This window comes from Orycteropus afer, unplaced genomic scaffold, assembly GCF_000298275.1.
Source record: "Orycteropus afer afer isolate SDZICR_OR568_19922 unplaced genomic scaffold, OryAfe1.0 scaffold00034, whole genome shotgun sequence".
NCBI classification, from domain to species: domain Eukaryota; kingdom Metazoa; phylum Chordata; class Mammalia; order Tubulidentata; family Orycteropodidae; genus Orycteropus; species Orycteropus afer.
The window spans coordinates 4,760,731-4,776,612 of NW_006921621.1; positions in this window are offsets into that span (position 1 = coordinate 4,760,731).

A 15,882-nucleotide genomic window follows, 5' to 3' on the forward strand; every position below is an offset into this window, starting at 1 on the left:
ATATATAAACTTTTACAGACTATGCAATAATAATTTAAAAATATACAAACTCTTTGAAAATCTACACAACCAGTTACTTTCATAAACAAGTGAATTTCAAGCAAAAAGTAAATGAGATTGGGAGAGAAAGCTCTAGATTCAAGGAAATTTGAGATATACATTATCAAATTTCTATATATGGACTTATTTGAGTCCTAACTCAAACTAAAAGAACAAAATTTTACAGCAAGATAGAAAATTTGAGCATTGACTGGATATTTGAAAGAATTAGGTATTATTGATTTTAGTTATTGTAATATTATTTTGGTTATGTTGTTTTTAATTTTGAACATAGTTTTTATATTTTAGGTGTACATACTAAAGTAATTACAGATAAAGTTATATAATATCTTACACCTTATTTATAATAACATGGGGAGAAATTGGATGAAATAAGGTTTTCCATGAGTTAATAATATTTTAATCTGAACAAAAGGAAAATTTCTTTTTTAAAAAGAATTTTTATTGACATTCTGTCTAATTTTATATCAAGAAAGAAAAATTCAGCTTGGACTTCGAAAATAAAAACCTGCCTGGCCATTCATCTGGAAGGAATAATATACTCAGATAACATTAACTGAAAGCTAAAGAGAACCAATATTTCTTTTTCACAACAAACTTATGGAGTTGTTATTATTTATTATTACCTGAATTTTACAGAAGCTCTGGTGGTGTAGTGGTTAAGGCATTTGGATGGCAACCAGAAGATCAGTGTTTTAAACATACCAGCTGTTCCATGGGAGGAAGATGAGACAATTTATTTTGGTAAAGATTTACAGACTTGGAAGCCCAGTAGGGGTTTCTATGTGTCAGAATTGGCTTGATGGCAGTGTTTTTTTTTTTAATTTTATAGATAAGGAAATTCAAGCAGAGGGAGGTACACTGAGTTGCCCAAGGTTATATAGCTGATATGTGGTGAACCTAGTTCCAAATCAAAGCCTTCTGGATCAAGGGGCATGTGCCTGAGCACTGTTATATATATCACTGGGCTGAGATTTTCAGTGAGATATTTTTGGCCTACAATGACTGGTAAATTTTTCTTCACATGCACGTTTTCTTCACAAGTATGTTTATGGCTTGTTTTGAGGTGTAGGACAAGGAATCAGACAGTAGCAGTTGTGACGGTGATGTTAATGCCTTATGCTTCTAGGCTCCTACCATTTATGAATCGAACTTACTTGTTGTTGTTAGGTGCTGTCGGGTCAATTCCCTAGTGACCGTATGTGCAACAGAAAGAAGCACTGCCCTGTCCTGTGCCATCCTCACAATCCTTGCTGTGCTTGAGCCCATTGTTGCAGCCACTGTGTCAGTCCATCACATTGAGGGTCTTCCCCTTTTCCTCTGACCCGCCACTTTACCAAGCATATCCATCTCCAAGGACTGATCCCTTCTGACCACATGACCAATGTAAGTACATTGAAAAATGTGACAATTTAAAATGTAGGAATGATCACAGCTCTTCCCTGTGTGTACAAGAGTATGGAGTTTGGATATGATTCAAAACAAACAAACAAAACCTGTCCCCCACCCTAAAACAGTTGTCATATAGACTCACGGTGACACTGTACATATCAGAGCAGAACTGTGTTCCATAGGGTTTTCAGTGGTAGATTTTTCAGAAGTAGATTGCCAAGCCTTTCTTTCCAGATGCCTCTGGGTAAACTTAAACCTTAAACATTTCGGTTAGTAGCAGAGCTCTTAAAGCACTTGCACCACCCAGAGACATCTTGGACAAAATAGGAATGAGGAATCATGTTATTGTTCCCTTCGTTCATATACAAAATAGGGAACAAAAACCACTTCCTCGGGTGGTTGGGAAATGTTCTATGTTTCTAAGAAATGACAATAGACAAGATTTTTTTTCCACGGCATTGGCTATAGTTAAATTGGCAACTTCAAGCAAGATAACTAAATCGTAAGACTAAATATAAAAGTAAACAGCATAGTAAAAAAGCTTCCCTATGCTAATGTATTCAGATATTAGAATTAAATCGATTATATCTGTAAAGTAGAAAAGAAGGATACCTTTCAGGATACGAGACGGAGAGTTTAATAAGCTACCTTAAATCACTCAACCTACAACATATCTAAAATGTTAATTAAGCAACTTTTTTATCCTCACCTCTGCTCTGCTGGCTTTAGTAAAAGCCTGTCTGCCAGAGTAACTCTCTACAGGTACCTCCAATTCTGTTTGAAGTTGGTGATCTGGGCTTGGCTCATATCATTCACAGTAGATTTACCTGAAAGATCAATAAAAGCATGTTCAAAGCTAGATTGGCTTCATAGACCTTGGATTTTTATTAATTCATATAAACTTCCTAAAACTTTCAGTGCAGAGAAAAAAGAAGGCAACTTGAGAATATTCACATTGTAAGAAATTGAATTGGTATCATGGAGTTTCAGAATTGGTTTGGAGCCCATGAATCCCCTTACATGTCAGATTCATGGAAGCACCACACGCTAAGTCTTTCTCAAATCTTCTAGGCAGTTTTAGAATTATCAGTCACATCAAAAAGAGTTTGAAGAATGCCAGCTTCTGTCCTGGATGCTGTAAAATTTAGTAACATCTGAATCTTGCCCTTTGTGAGAAGATGGTACTGACCTCAATTAAATATGTGTATCTTGGTGATAATTGCATATTTTAATAATTCTATCTGAGTGAGGAGAGTACAGCAGAGAAGAGATTGAATCAGTTAGGAAGGTATATGGGTTCCACATGGAAATTAGAAGAATTGGTGCTATTGAACCTAGGAAATGAAGGGTAAGCTTGGGAACATTGCAGGAGGTTATCTAGTAATAAGAAAACGTGTGTGGTTTGGAGCTAAACAGAACCTTGCCTGGAGTGGTCCTGAGGAAAGTGCTAATCTCCTTGAATCTCTGTTTTTCTATGTGTTAATCAAAAATAAGAATAATTAACTGTGTGATATAAGGGAGCAAATTTCAATGAGAATTTATTTCTCATCTATAAAATTATGGATGTTGAAGAGCTATTTCTAAATAATCCCTTCAGTACTAGGATATTGTATTTTAAAAGGAAGGGTGGTAAGAGAAGAGATATTTGTGACATGTTCTGGTGTTTGGAGAGGCTTTTGAGGAAACAGTGGTTTTTCACAGTTTAATATCCAGCATGAGAACTCACAGCAAGTTAAGAAAAGCAGAGTATTCCTGCCATGGAGGGAACAATTGATGTGTAATTTGGCTAGTGATTATCACTTACCGGAAAAAATAACCTCAGACAAGGACAATTGTTATTATCTCTTTGTTGAAAGAAGTAATATTCCTCTTTTTCAACTTTAGATATTTTTTGAAATGATTGTATGGAAAGTTTGATTAAGAGCATAAAATTAGAACCTAGAAGCGAATCAACCAGCCAGAGAAGCTTTGATCCTTAAAATACTGGAATTATCTTTAATCAGAGAAGATTTAAATTGGCTAAATAGTGGGATTAAGGCAAAATTATCTTCATTTTGTCCACTAAAATGTTGATTTTTTTCTACTAATAGAAACAATTGTCTGAATAATATGCATTTTTATTTTTTGAAGCAAATGATATATTGCTTTCTAATTGGCCCAATTAAAAAAAATTCATCTTTTTAGCACAATTTTAATATAGGTATCCACAAGAGTGAAACATAAATGCTGATGTAAGATTTATTGCTTTCACCAATGTCTTAACTCTGGTGGTGTGGTGGTTAAGGCATTTGGGTGCTAACCAGAAGGACAGGGATTTGAACCCATAAGCTGCTCCACCAAAGAAAGATGAAGCACTCTGTTTCCAAAAAGATTTAGAGACTTAGGAGCCCATTGCGGATCACTATGAGTTGAATCTACTAAATGGCAGTGAGTTTGGTTTGGCTAGTTTATCTGGTAATTCATGTGAAGAAGATTTTATTAGAGCTATTTTCCCCCTGGGAGTTCTGGTTGCGTCGTGCCTAAGGCATTTGACTGCTAACCAGAAGGCTGGCGGTTCAAACCCACCAGCCACTCTTTGGAAGGAAGACTGGGCAATCTACTTCTGTAGTGATACCGCCTCAGAAACCCAAGGGGGGGGGTCACTATGAGTCGGGTCCAACTCGATGGCAAATAACAACAACAACAACTTTTTCCCCCTAGAGAAATCTGAGTGTAGATTCCACTCTTTACTCTATGGGAGTCCTGTCACAGATATACTGAGTATATTTTCAAAGTTCATCCACGTTGTAGCATGCATCAGGAGTTCTTTTCTCTTTATGGCTGAGTAATATTCCATTGATGTATGTGACACATTTTGATTACATATTCATCTGTTGATTTCCACATTCAGAGTATTATGAATAGTGCTGTAATGAAACTGGTGTACATGTGTCTGTTTGTGTCACTGATTTCAACTCTCTTGAGTATATACTTAGGAGTGAAATTCCTGGGTCATATGGTATTTCTATGTTTAACTTTCTGAGGAACCACCAAACTGTTTTCCACAGAGGCTGTACCATTTTGCATTCCCATCAGCCATGTATGAGGATTCCAATTTCTCCAAATCTTTGCAAAATTTGTTTTCTGCCTTTAATTCTTTATCTTACCATCCTAGTGGGGGTGAAGTTGTATGTCATTGTAATTTTGATTGTGATTCTTGCTTAGGGTGATTATTTAATTTAGAGATAAAGGAATGGTGTTGCAGAGAGGAAAACAGATAATATGATACAACGTAATTCATCCTTCTTTCTACTTGCTTAAGATTTATTTATTTAATTGTGATTGAGTGCAAATTTACAAAGCAGATTCAATTTACTCTCAACAGTTCATACACATTTGATTACAATCCCCAACCACAAAAACCTCTCCTCCCCTCTCCGCCCTGAGACTACCCATTCCCTGTGCCCTTTTTACCTATGCATTCCTGTCCATTTTTCTCTCTATGTGAATGCTGTCCCTCTGATATTTCATGGCTGGTTGATCTAAAGGGTGTATCTCCCTAAGGTAGGTGGGTATATCTCCCTGTGGTAGGTGTTCTGCTTGTAGGTCTTTCTACTGTTGGGCTGAGAGCCAATCTATGGAAGTGAGTCTGTTTCTAGGCCCGAGGGATAATCTGGAGCCGTAGTCTTGGAGGTTCCATCAGTCTCCATCTCATTTAGGATTTATTTTGCTCTTAATTTTTGCATTCTTGAGATGGGAGCTTAGATGAGGAATTTGAGACTTTTCTTCTTTTCTGTTGTACTCATTTAATGTTATAAATTTCCCTGTCAGTGATGCTTTGGCTGTGTCCCACACATTTTGTTATGTTGTATTTTCATTTCCATTCAGTTTAATTTATTCTTTGATTTCCTGTTATGTTTTCTCCTTGAACCATGGATTAATAAGAAGTATATTATTAATGTCTAAGTATTTGGAATTTTTCCTGTTATCTCATTATTGATTTCTAGTTTGATTCTACTGCAGGTAGAGAGCACATTCTGTTTTATTTCAATTGTTCTAATTAGAGAAAGTTTGTTATATGGCTTAGGATATGGTCTATACTGGTACATGTCTCCAGACATTTTCAAGCAATGTGCATTTTGCTGTTGTTGGGTGGAGTGTTCCCCACTGAAACTGCAACATGAGAAAACTCAGGGAGGATGAAAATTCTGGCTCCCTCTGAACTTGTCTGCCAACACCCTACTGAGAGCAAGGGTAGGAAGGATGCATAGGTACATCTTGTTAGCCTACAGAAAATCTACCTTCTCCACTTGAGCTTTGCTGGCACAGGTGGGGTTGGAGATACAGTTTTCTGTGGTGTTTAGATGCAGTAGAATAGTTAATGTCTATAAGTTTTCTGTCTTGCTAGGCTTGTCTTGTCCATTGGTTAGAGAGAATAGGCTTTTCTTGGGGCTTTGTCTGTGTCTTCTGGCATTTCTAAATTGTCAGCATCTTTAGCTTCAAGTTTGGGGTATATAAGGCAAAAAGAAAATAGAGAATTCACTACTTTGTCTTTTTTTTTGTCCTGAAGTTCCTAGCTAGTCTGCATTCTTTCAGAACTTTACGTGTGTTTCATATATAATGTTTAAGATTTTTGGTGTATTTAATGGGAGAAATGGAAAAAAAAGTACATGTCTGTTTTCTCTGAAGTGGATATATCTTTTTAAAGAAATACTCAATTTATTTAATTTGTCTTTTAAAAGAATAAATATATTTAATTCTGCTGTCTAGTTTGTAACTGATGATAGCTGTATTTGAATTTTCTATTATGTGTTTGATGTTTTGAAGTCATCTGGTAATCCTTTTTCTTTAACATTCTGATATCTACCTCTTCTTCATTCTGTCTATGTATTTGCTATTATTTGTTGCCTTATTTTAGTAATTTCCTTACTGCTCTTTATGCCAGTGGTATTGACCCTTCAAATGCACTGACCCATAGTGTTCTTAAAAATTAAATTCTGCTTATGTTATTTTTCTCTTGAAAACATTACTGCAAATGACAAAGACAATACCACTACAAATGCAAGAGATTCTTAGAAATGTATTTATATCTTTAATAATGTTTCATAAATAATTATATAGCTCTGGTGGCATAGTGCCTAAGGCACTTGACTGCTACCAGAAGGCTGGCGGTTCAAATCCACCAGCCACTCCTTGGAAGGAAGATGGGGCAATCTACTTCTGTAGTGATACTTCCTCGGAAACCCAAGGAGGGGTCACTATGAGTCAGATCTGACTTGACAGCACTTAACAACAACAACAGCAATTTTCTGTTTATATTTTTATCTTTGGTTCCTGAAAGATAATCCTTGAAATTCCTCAGCAATTGAGGTACTTTATTATTTAGAACATCCAGGCAACACTTGAAAATGTCAGAAAATGCAGAAGGACAAATATTGTATGAGCCCACTGTTGTAAAATGTCAAGGAAAGTTTATTCAGGGAAGGAAACTCACTTTGTTGGTTACTGGGGATGGGAGGCATGTAGAGGGAAAATCTCAGACTACTTGGGGGTCACATATTGATTTGGGTGAGGGCAGGAATGGTATGGAAAGAGTCTGTGACCAGCATGGTGACATTGGGGAAAGGAAAGACACCAAAATGTTCACAAAAGATATAGACAACAGAAGCAAACACTATTATAGCCACAACACTGCAGTATCAATAGCATCAAACACCAGGCTATGGATTAATGCACAGACAGGTGAGAAGAGCAGGTGGGGATAGGCAAACAAGAGTACACCCTAGAACAAGGATAGATCTGGCTGAAGATAATCTTACATATGCACTTGTGCTACAAAATTAGCCACAAAAATTACAGAAGCAACAGAAGACAGAGTGTAAGAAACTTCACAACCAACCATCTTGTGAGAGAGAATCACCAGGCCTGGGGGCTTGCGACCATAGTCCTAGGGGACATCATGCTCATTTGGCACACATAGTTCACAAAAATTTTGTTCTACAACCTACTTTGGTGAGTAGTGACTGGGGTCTTAAGAGCTTTTGATCAGCCATCTAAGATGCAACTATTGGTCTCCCTTCTGCTGGAGCAAGGAAGAGTGAAGAAAATCAGAGTCATCTGGAGACAATTAGTCCAAAGATAAGATGGACTATGAAGACCTCAGCCTCCATGACCCAAGACTAGAAGAATTAGATGGTGCCTGGGTACCAATGCCAATTGCTTAGAAAGGGACCAAACCTGGAGATCCTGGATAGAGTGGGAAGAAAAATGTAGAACAAAATTCAAAAACACAAAAATGACCAGAATTGCTGGTTGGATAGAGACTGGTGGAACCCTCTAGACTATGGCCCCAGGTTATCTTTCAAAACTAGAAATGGACTCACTTACATGGATTGGCTCTCAGCCCAACAGTAGAAAGATCCACGTACAGAACACCTACCCCAGGGCAATGCACCCACCTACTCTAGGGAGATGCACCCCTTTGGATCAAGCAGCCATGCAACACCAGAGGGATAGAGTTCACACAGAGGGAGGTCTGGACAGACTGGAATGCATGGATGAGAGGGGAACAGGGAGGGGGTCATCATTGAGAGGATAGTTTCTTACAGTTGGGATGGTAATAGGAGCCATGAATCCCGACGTGCATGAACTGTTGAATGTAAAACAAATTTCCTGTGTAAATTTGCACCCAAATAACAACAAAACAGAAAAAAAAAAGAAAGAAAGAAAGAAAGAAAATATGTAAATGAATGGGGACCACGAAGACTAAACCTAGTCAGCTGACTTCAAGAAGGGAAAGAGTCATAATCCAATCATGAATACTCGTTGATTAAATCAATCATGGCAGTGCGATGAGATCCTGATCATAACTAAGCCAATTAAATGCCCTGAACTTGGAAATAGTTGGAGCTTCCTACATTGAACATAACATTTGCTCTCTTGAGGGTGTATGTGCCTGGAGACAATGATAGCTTAGCATTGCAACCCTTCAAAGACCCTGCCCTGTGCATCTCTTCATTTATATCCTTTCTGGTTATAATAAGTGAGTAATTGTAAGTATAGATAAGGAAACCTAATGGTATAATGCTTAAACACTCAACTGGTAACTGAGAGATCAGTGGTTCGAATCTACCAACTGCTCCTCAGGAGCAAAGACCTGATGATCTGCTCTCATAAAGATTATAGCCTAGGAAACCCAAGGGGCAGTCCTACTCTATTTTGTAAGGTTGCTATGAATCAGAATTCATATGATTATAAATAACAACAACATAATTATATATACTCTGCATGAATCTTGTGAGCTCTTTTAAAGAATTAATGAATCCACAGGGACAACAGGAGTGAGCAGGTACTGGTATCTGCTTATTTGGCAGTCTGAAGACTAAGTCCTTTTAATCTGTGAGCCCTTCCCCAACTTTGGGTTATTGGGGATCAGAGAGAGGGTGCCACTTGGGCAGATGGTGATGTGGAAGAAGTGGGAAGGTGAGGACTAGATCTATATCCAGGTAGAAATTGGATTCATGCTGATCTTTATTACGCAGTTAGCAATAAAGATGGGATTTGTCTACTCTGCCCCTTATTTAGTAGTGTAATAATTCAAACTGGTATATTTATTTCTTAAGATTCAGGCTCTTGTTCACCTTCTCAATGGTTTTAGACTTTGTGAGATTAAGGGATGGTTTAAGGAATACCTACCACAAAGAGAAAAAGGAATATAGCTGCTGCTTTTAGTCTCTTGTTCTGCTAATTAACATCTTTCAGCTCATTATTGTCACATGAAATATGTCTGAATCTAAAATTCTTATAGACACAAAAGAAACATCAAAACTTATATTGTTTTTTCATTAGTCATTATGGAAATTCAAATCAAAACCACAAAGTGATACTACTTAATAGCCACTACCCACTGCCATTGAGTTGATTCCAACTCATAGCGACCCCCATTAGGTTTCCAAGGTTGTATATCTTTACAGAAGTAAATTGCCTCATCTTCTTCCCACAGAGCAGCTGGTGGATTTTTACTGCTGAGTTTCTGGTTAACAGTCAAATGCCTTACCCACTATGCCACCAGATCTCCTTTAAAAGCCACCAGGATTGCTATTATAAAAACTTAGAAAATAATAAGTGTTGGTGAGAATGTGAAGTAATTGGAACACTTGTAATTGGAAAACTGGTGGGGTTATAAAATGGTGCAGCCACTTATAACAGTTTGGTAGTTCCTAAAAAGACTAAACATAGAATTACCTTATGACCCAGCAATTCCGCTCCTAACTATATTGAAAAGAATTGAAAGCAGGAACTCAACAGGTACTTGTAGACCAATGTTCATTGCAGCATTATTCACAATAGCTGAAGAAGTGCTGGAAACAACCCAAGTAGGTAACAATAGATGAATGGATAAACAAAACTTGGGATATATGTACAATGGAGTATATTCAACTATAAAGAGAAATGAAGTTCTGAATATGTCACCACATGGATGAACCTTAAAACAATAGTAAATGAAATAAGTCCAACACAAGTGGACAAATGTATGATCCTACTAATATTAAATATCTAAACTAAGCAAATTCATCAAGAAAAAATTTCAGTGGTACCAGGGCCTATGGGAAAGAGGGAATGGTGAGTTAAAAAACAAACAAACAAAACTCATATTGTTTAAATAACTCTTTGCTTTGCTTGATGTGCAAGTCACTTCATTGATTAGTGCTATGGTGAAGGTGGTGCTAAGGTAAACCTGGTCAGGAGAGATTATAGTCACTACATAGTGACTATGGTAGCTATGGTAGCATAGTGGTTAAAGCACTTGACTGCTAACCAGAAGGCTGGCGGTTCAAACCCACCAGCCACTCCTCGGAAGGAAGGTTGGGCAATCCTACTTACGTAGTGATACTGCCTCGGAAACCCAAGGAGGGGTGGCTATGAGTCGGGGCCGACTCGACAGCACATAACAACAACAACAACAACACATAGTTCAGACTGGTGGATATTTGGAGTTTGGGATGACAAAATAGGAAACTCTTCAAAGAAACATTGATAACTACATCTCAGAGAAGTGGTTTATGTATGTGCCATCTTGTGTGTTTAGACAATAAATAGCTTTGACATTAAAAGGCAGGAAGTTCTGGGAGAAGAAGATCCAGGAGAGAGAACTGGACACAACCCCAGACTCTTCACGGTTAAGCAAGAAGGTAGTAGTACCATCACCAGGCTATGGAATGGATATAGAGCCCAATCAGCACTACTATTAGCCCTGATCTCATAAATTCCAATAACTGTGGGCTAAAAGACTCTTTCAAATGTGTGTGTGCTGAAGATTATAGGAAGACATAGACTTTTGTCTCTAGGTGGTCTCATCAACTGAGTATGGTATAAGAGGTTTGGCTTAACCAGCAGACAAAATGCTTCACATTCTAATGGCTATTTAATGAAATTATTAGCATTTTTTTCTTTAGGAGTGGGTAGGCAATATGACCACAACCCATCTGCCAGTTTTGTTGTTTTGCATGTTTCTGTGATGCTTGAAGCTATGTCACTGATATTTCAAATACTTGCAGGTTTACCCATGGTGGGAAATTTTCAGCAGAGCTTCCAGAGGAAGACAAACTAGAAGGAAAGCATGGTGGTCTACTTCTGAAAATTAGCCAATGAAAACTCTTAGCATCACAGCAGAATATTGTTCTACATAGTGCTAGAAAGTGAGCTTCCTAGGTTGAAAGACACTACAAAATAGCTGCAACATTAGACAGGAATACACCAATGATTATGAAGATGGCATAGGACAAGGCAGTGTTTTGTTCTGTTATACACAGTTTGCCACGAGGTGAAGTTGATTTGTTGGTTACTAACAAGGTCATAAGGAGCTCTGGTAACGTAGTGCGTACGACACTTGACTGCTGACGAGAAGGCTGGTGGTTCAAACCCACCAGCCACTCCTCGGAAAGAAGATGAGGCAATCTACTCCCATAGTGATACTGCCTCGGAAACCCAAGGAGGGGTCGCTATGGGTCGGGTCCGACTCCACAGCATGTAACAACAACAACAACAAGGTCATATGAGCTGGAAAGATACTTGATGATGATTAATATAAATGACCAGAGTTTCTTAAATTCTTTGATTTTTCTAGGCCTTCCCCCCCCCCCCCCATTTCCTGGAGGATGGTTTGGACTGAATTGCAAGAGGGTGAGGTATTCTTGGCCTTTTGGGAAACTCAGTGACATTTAAGTGACTGCTGAGATATAGCTTGTACCTAGTTCAACAAATTAATAGCAAATATTTATTGTAGGGACTTGGTCTCTGGAATTTTAATCAACTTTTAAACTAATGGACCATTAAAAAAATTACTGGGTTGAAGCTCTCTTCATAAATAGAGTTATGTTTTTCTCATCTAAAATTTTACTCAGATCCCTTCTGGATCTTAAGCATCATGGTTTTGTAGGAAAAACTTCTACCTGGTGAAGGTGGGGGGAGGATGCAGAAGGAGAAGAATCCCAATAAAAATCTAATTATAATAATTTTGTTCATATTTTTCTAAACTTCTCATTTTATGTAATGTGATAGCTAGGAATTTTCTAATTTTTTTTCTCCTTTTTAAAATTTTATTTTACTAAGATCACATTTATGTACCTTCAAGCAAAAATATTATTTGAGCCACATGACTGAGCTGACATTACATTTAGAAGTTGCTTTATTAGGCTGTATTTTAATTTTATTCCATTTGTCCTCATTAAACAACTGTTTACCCCCTCAGGCATGTTAGAGCTGACTTTCTGACGATATATTTGTTCCCAGGCTGTAAAAGTGAAAGCTTATTTGAATTTTTTGCCTAGGACTCTTGAAAACATATGCAAAAAATCAACTTGAGAAATTCCTAAATGTGTTGTCGGTATACTTGCTTTGGTAATATAATATTTACCTACCCAAGGTAACATATACCCTAAGTGATAATAGTAATATTGGAGGGAAATATTTTCTTTAATGAAAGGGATATTTATGTGTGTGTATGTATGTGTGTGTGTGTATAATTTAGATACCTACATACATATAATTTTGTATAAATAGTGTATAAATTTAAAGGGTATATATGCATATATTCTGGCTAGGAATACATGAGGAGCCCCAGTAATGGATGGTTAAGTGTTTGGCTGCTAACTGAAATGTTGGTGGTTCGAAATTACCCTATGGTTCAAGAGAAATACTTGGCAATCTATTCTTATAAATATTTACAAGAGGCCAATTAGTCAATTCTGACTCATAGTGACCCCATAAGACAGAGTAGAACTGCCCCATAGGATTTACAAGGCTGAAATTTTATGGTAGCCGACTGCCACATCTTTCTGCTAGGTGTGAACTGGCAATGTTTTGTTTAGCAGCTGAGCTCTTAACCACTGTGCCACCAGATCTCCTTACTGTAAAAGCCTAGAAAATGCTGTGGGGAAGTTCCATTATGAACCATGGGGTCACCATGAGTTGAATTGACTCCATGGTGCCTAAAAGCAGCAACACAAATTCATGAATCCTATGATTCTAAGCACCTCTGTGTGGTTTACATTCCATCCTTACCAACATCCACTCTTCTTTCCTCCCTCTCTTCCTTCCATTTCCTCTTACTTCACAGAACTTCAGTGGGTAAAGTGAAAGGGACAGGAAGAAGTGGGAATGAAGAAGGAGAGAGGATAAATCACTAGTTATGCTTACAACATTTTACTTGAAGTTCTTTGTTTTCTACCATACTGGAGTTGTATCAGTTCACTTCCCCATTCCATTCTTCTCTCGGAGGCACTGAGAGTAAATCCAGATATCTGGATCCTACTAGTGCTTTATGAGTCATTATAAAACTCTGATTGTATGAAAATCATTCAACTTCCTTGAACTTTTTACTACTTCAACTTTTTTTTTTTAAATTAATGTTGAGACAATTCTGACTCATAGTACAACAGAACAAAATACTGGCCTCTTCTGTGTTATCCTCACAATCCTTGCTATGTTTGAGCCCATTGTTGCAGCCACTATGTAACCATCTTTGAGGGTCTCCCCCTTTTCTCTGACTCTTCACTTTACCACTCATGATATCCTTGTCCAGGGACTGGTTCCTTCAGAGAACGTGACCAAAATAGGTGAGAGGAAGTCTTGTCATTCTCACTTCTACGGAGCATTCCTGCTGCACTTCTTGCAGGATAGATGTTTGTTCTTCTGACACTCCATCTGTATTCTTCACCAACACCACAATTCAAAAGCATCAAATCTTCTTTGGTCTTTCTTATTCATTGTCCACCTTTCACATGAATATGAGGTGACTGAAAATACCATGACTTAGGTTGGGCACACCTTAGTCTTCAAAGTGACATCTTTGCTCTTCAACACTTTAAAGAGGTCTTTTGCAGCAGACCTTTCCCAGTGCAATACGACATCTGATTTCTTGATTGCTGCTTCCATTGGTCTTGATTGTGGATCCAATTAAAATGAAATCGTTGACAACTTCAGTCTTTTCTTCATTTTATCATGTTGTTGCTTATTGGTTCAGTAGTGAGGATTTTTATTTTCTTTATGTTAAGATGTAATCCATACTGAAGATTGTAGACTTTGATCTTCTCAGTAAGTGCTGCAAGCCATGTTCACTTTCAGCAAGGTTGTGTGATCTGCATATTACAGGTTGTTAATGAGTCTTCCTCCACTGCTGATACTGTGCTCTTCCTTACTGTCCAGCTTCATGCATGATTTGCTTAGCCTGTGGATTGAGTATGGTAAAAAGATGCAACCCTTACACATGTCCTTCCTGATTTTAAACCATACAGTATTTCCTTGTTCTTTTCAAACTACTGCCTCTTGGTCTATGTACAATTTCCTCATGAGTATAATTAAGTGTTCTGGAATTCCCATTCTTTGCAATGTTATCCATAATTTGTTATGATTCACCAATCATCTGTAAGTTCATCATACTGTGGTAGCTTGTGTGTTGCTTGGAGGCTGGAGGTCACTGGTTTTTAAAATACCTGCAGGGTTTGCCAGGATGAACAGGTTTCAGCAGAGCTTCCAAAGTATGATAGACTGAGAAGGAAGGAACCATCCACTTCTGAAAAAATTGACCACTAGAAACCTTATGAATAGCAGTGAAACACTACCTGATAAATTACTGAAAAACTTCCAATTAATAGGCTTTTTTTTTTTTTTTTAAATCAGTTTTAGGTTTACTACTTTAAATTTAAATTAAAGGATTGAGCTGGTCCTTTGGGTAATTTTCTGAACTTAAATCTGTTTTGCTGTTTGCCAACAAGAGAATAAAACAACCATATGATTATGAATTTTATACCTTATAATTTGGCATATTGTTTGGTTTGTTGTTGTTGTTATGTGCCGTTGAGTCAGACCCGACCCATAGCGACCCCTCCTTGGGTTTCCAGGGCAGTATCATTTTTTTCTTTTAATTTAGAAAAAAAAAAAAAAGATTATGAATTGCATAGCAGTCAGCCTCAGGGACACAGGTAAGGGTGGTAGGAGAGGTTTCCAACAGGGATACAAACTTGTCTGTCGGTTTGTCCTGCCATTGTGATGTGTTGAGGTGAGTTTTGAAGCTGAGCCACTGCTATTTCAAACCCAATGGGATGTACATGGTGCACAGGTGTCAGGCCAGCTTATAGACTGAGACAGACTAGGAAGAAGGAAGAGGCTGTCCACTGCTCAAAGAATTGGCCAGGGAAAACCTTATGAATAGCAAATTTATTTTTTAAATTTAAGTCAGCTGCAAGGACCCAAGTAAGGGTGGTAGGAGAGGTTTCCAACAGGGAGAAAACTTGTTTGTTGCTTTGTCCTACTGTGGTGACGTATTGATGTGAGTTTTGGGGCTGAGCCACTGGTGTTTCAAACCCAGTGGGATGAACATGGTGCACAGGTATCAGGCCAGCTTATAGACTGAGAAAGACTAGGAAGAAGGAAGAGACCATCCACTTCTCAAAGAATTGGCCAGGGAAAACCTTATGAATAGCAAAGAAACACTGTCTGATACATTACCGTGCAATGTTATGAATAGTCCGGTTAGGTTAGAAGCTTCTCAAAATAGCACTGGGAAAGAGCTGCATCATCAGAGTAAACCTAGCCTTACTCATATGGATAAGGTAAAGCTTTCAAGACCTCCATTTGCTGATGTGGCACCACTCAAATTGAAGAGAAACAGCTGTAGACACCCATTAATCATAGGAATATGGAACGTAAGAAGTATGAATCTAGGAAAACTGAACGTTGTCTAAAATGAAATGGAATGCATAAAGATTGATATCCTTGGCATTAGTGAGCTGAAATGGACTGGTATTGGTCATTTTGAATCAGACAACCATATGATCTACTATGCTGGAAATGACAGTTTGAAGAGGAATGGCATGGCATTCATCATCACAAAGGATGTTTCAAGATCTGTCCTGAAGTACAATGCTGTCAGTGATAGGATAATATCCATAT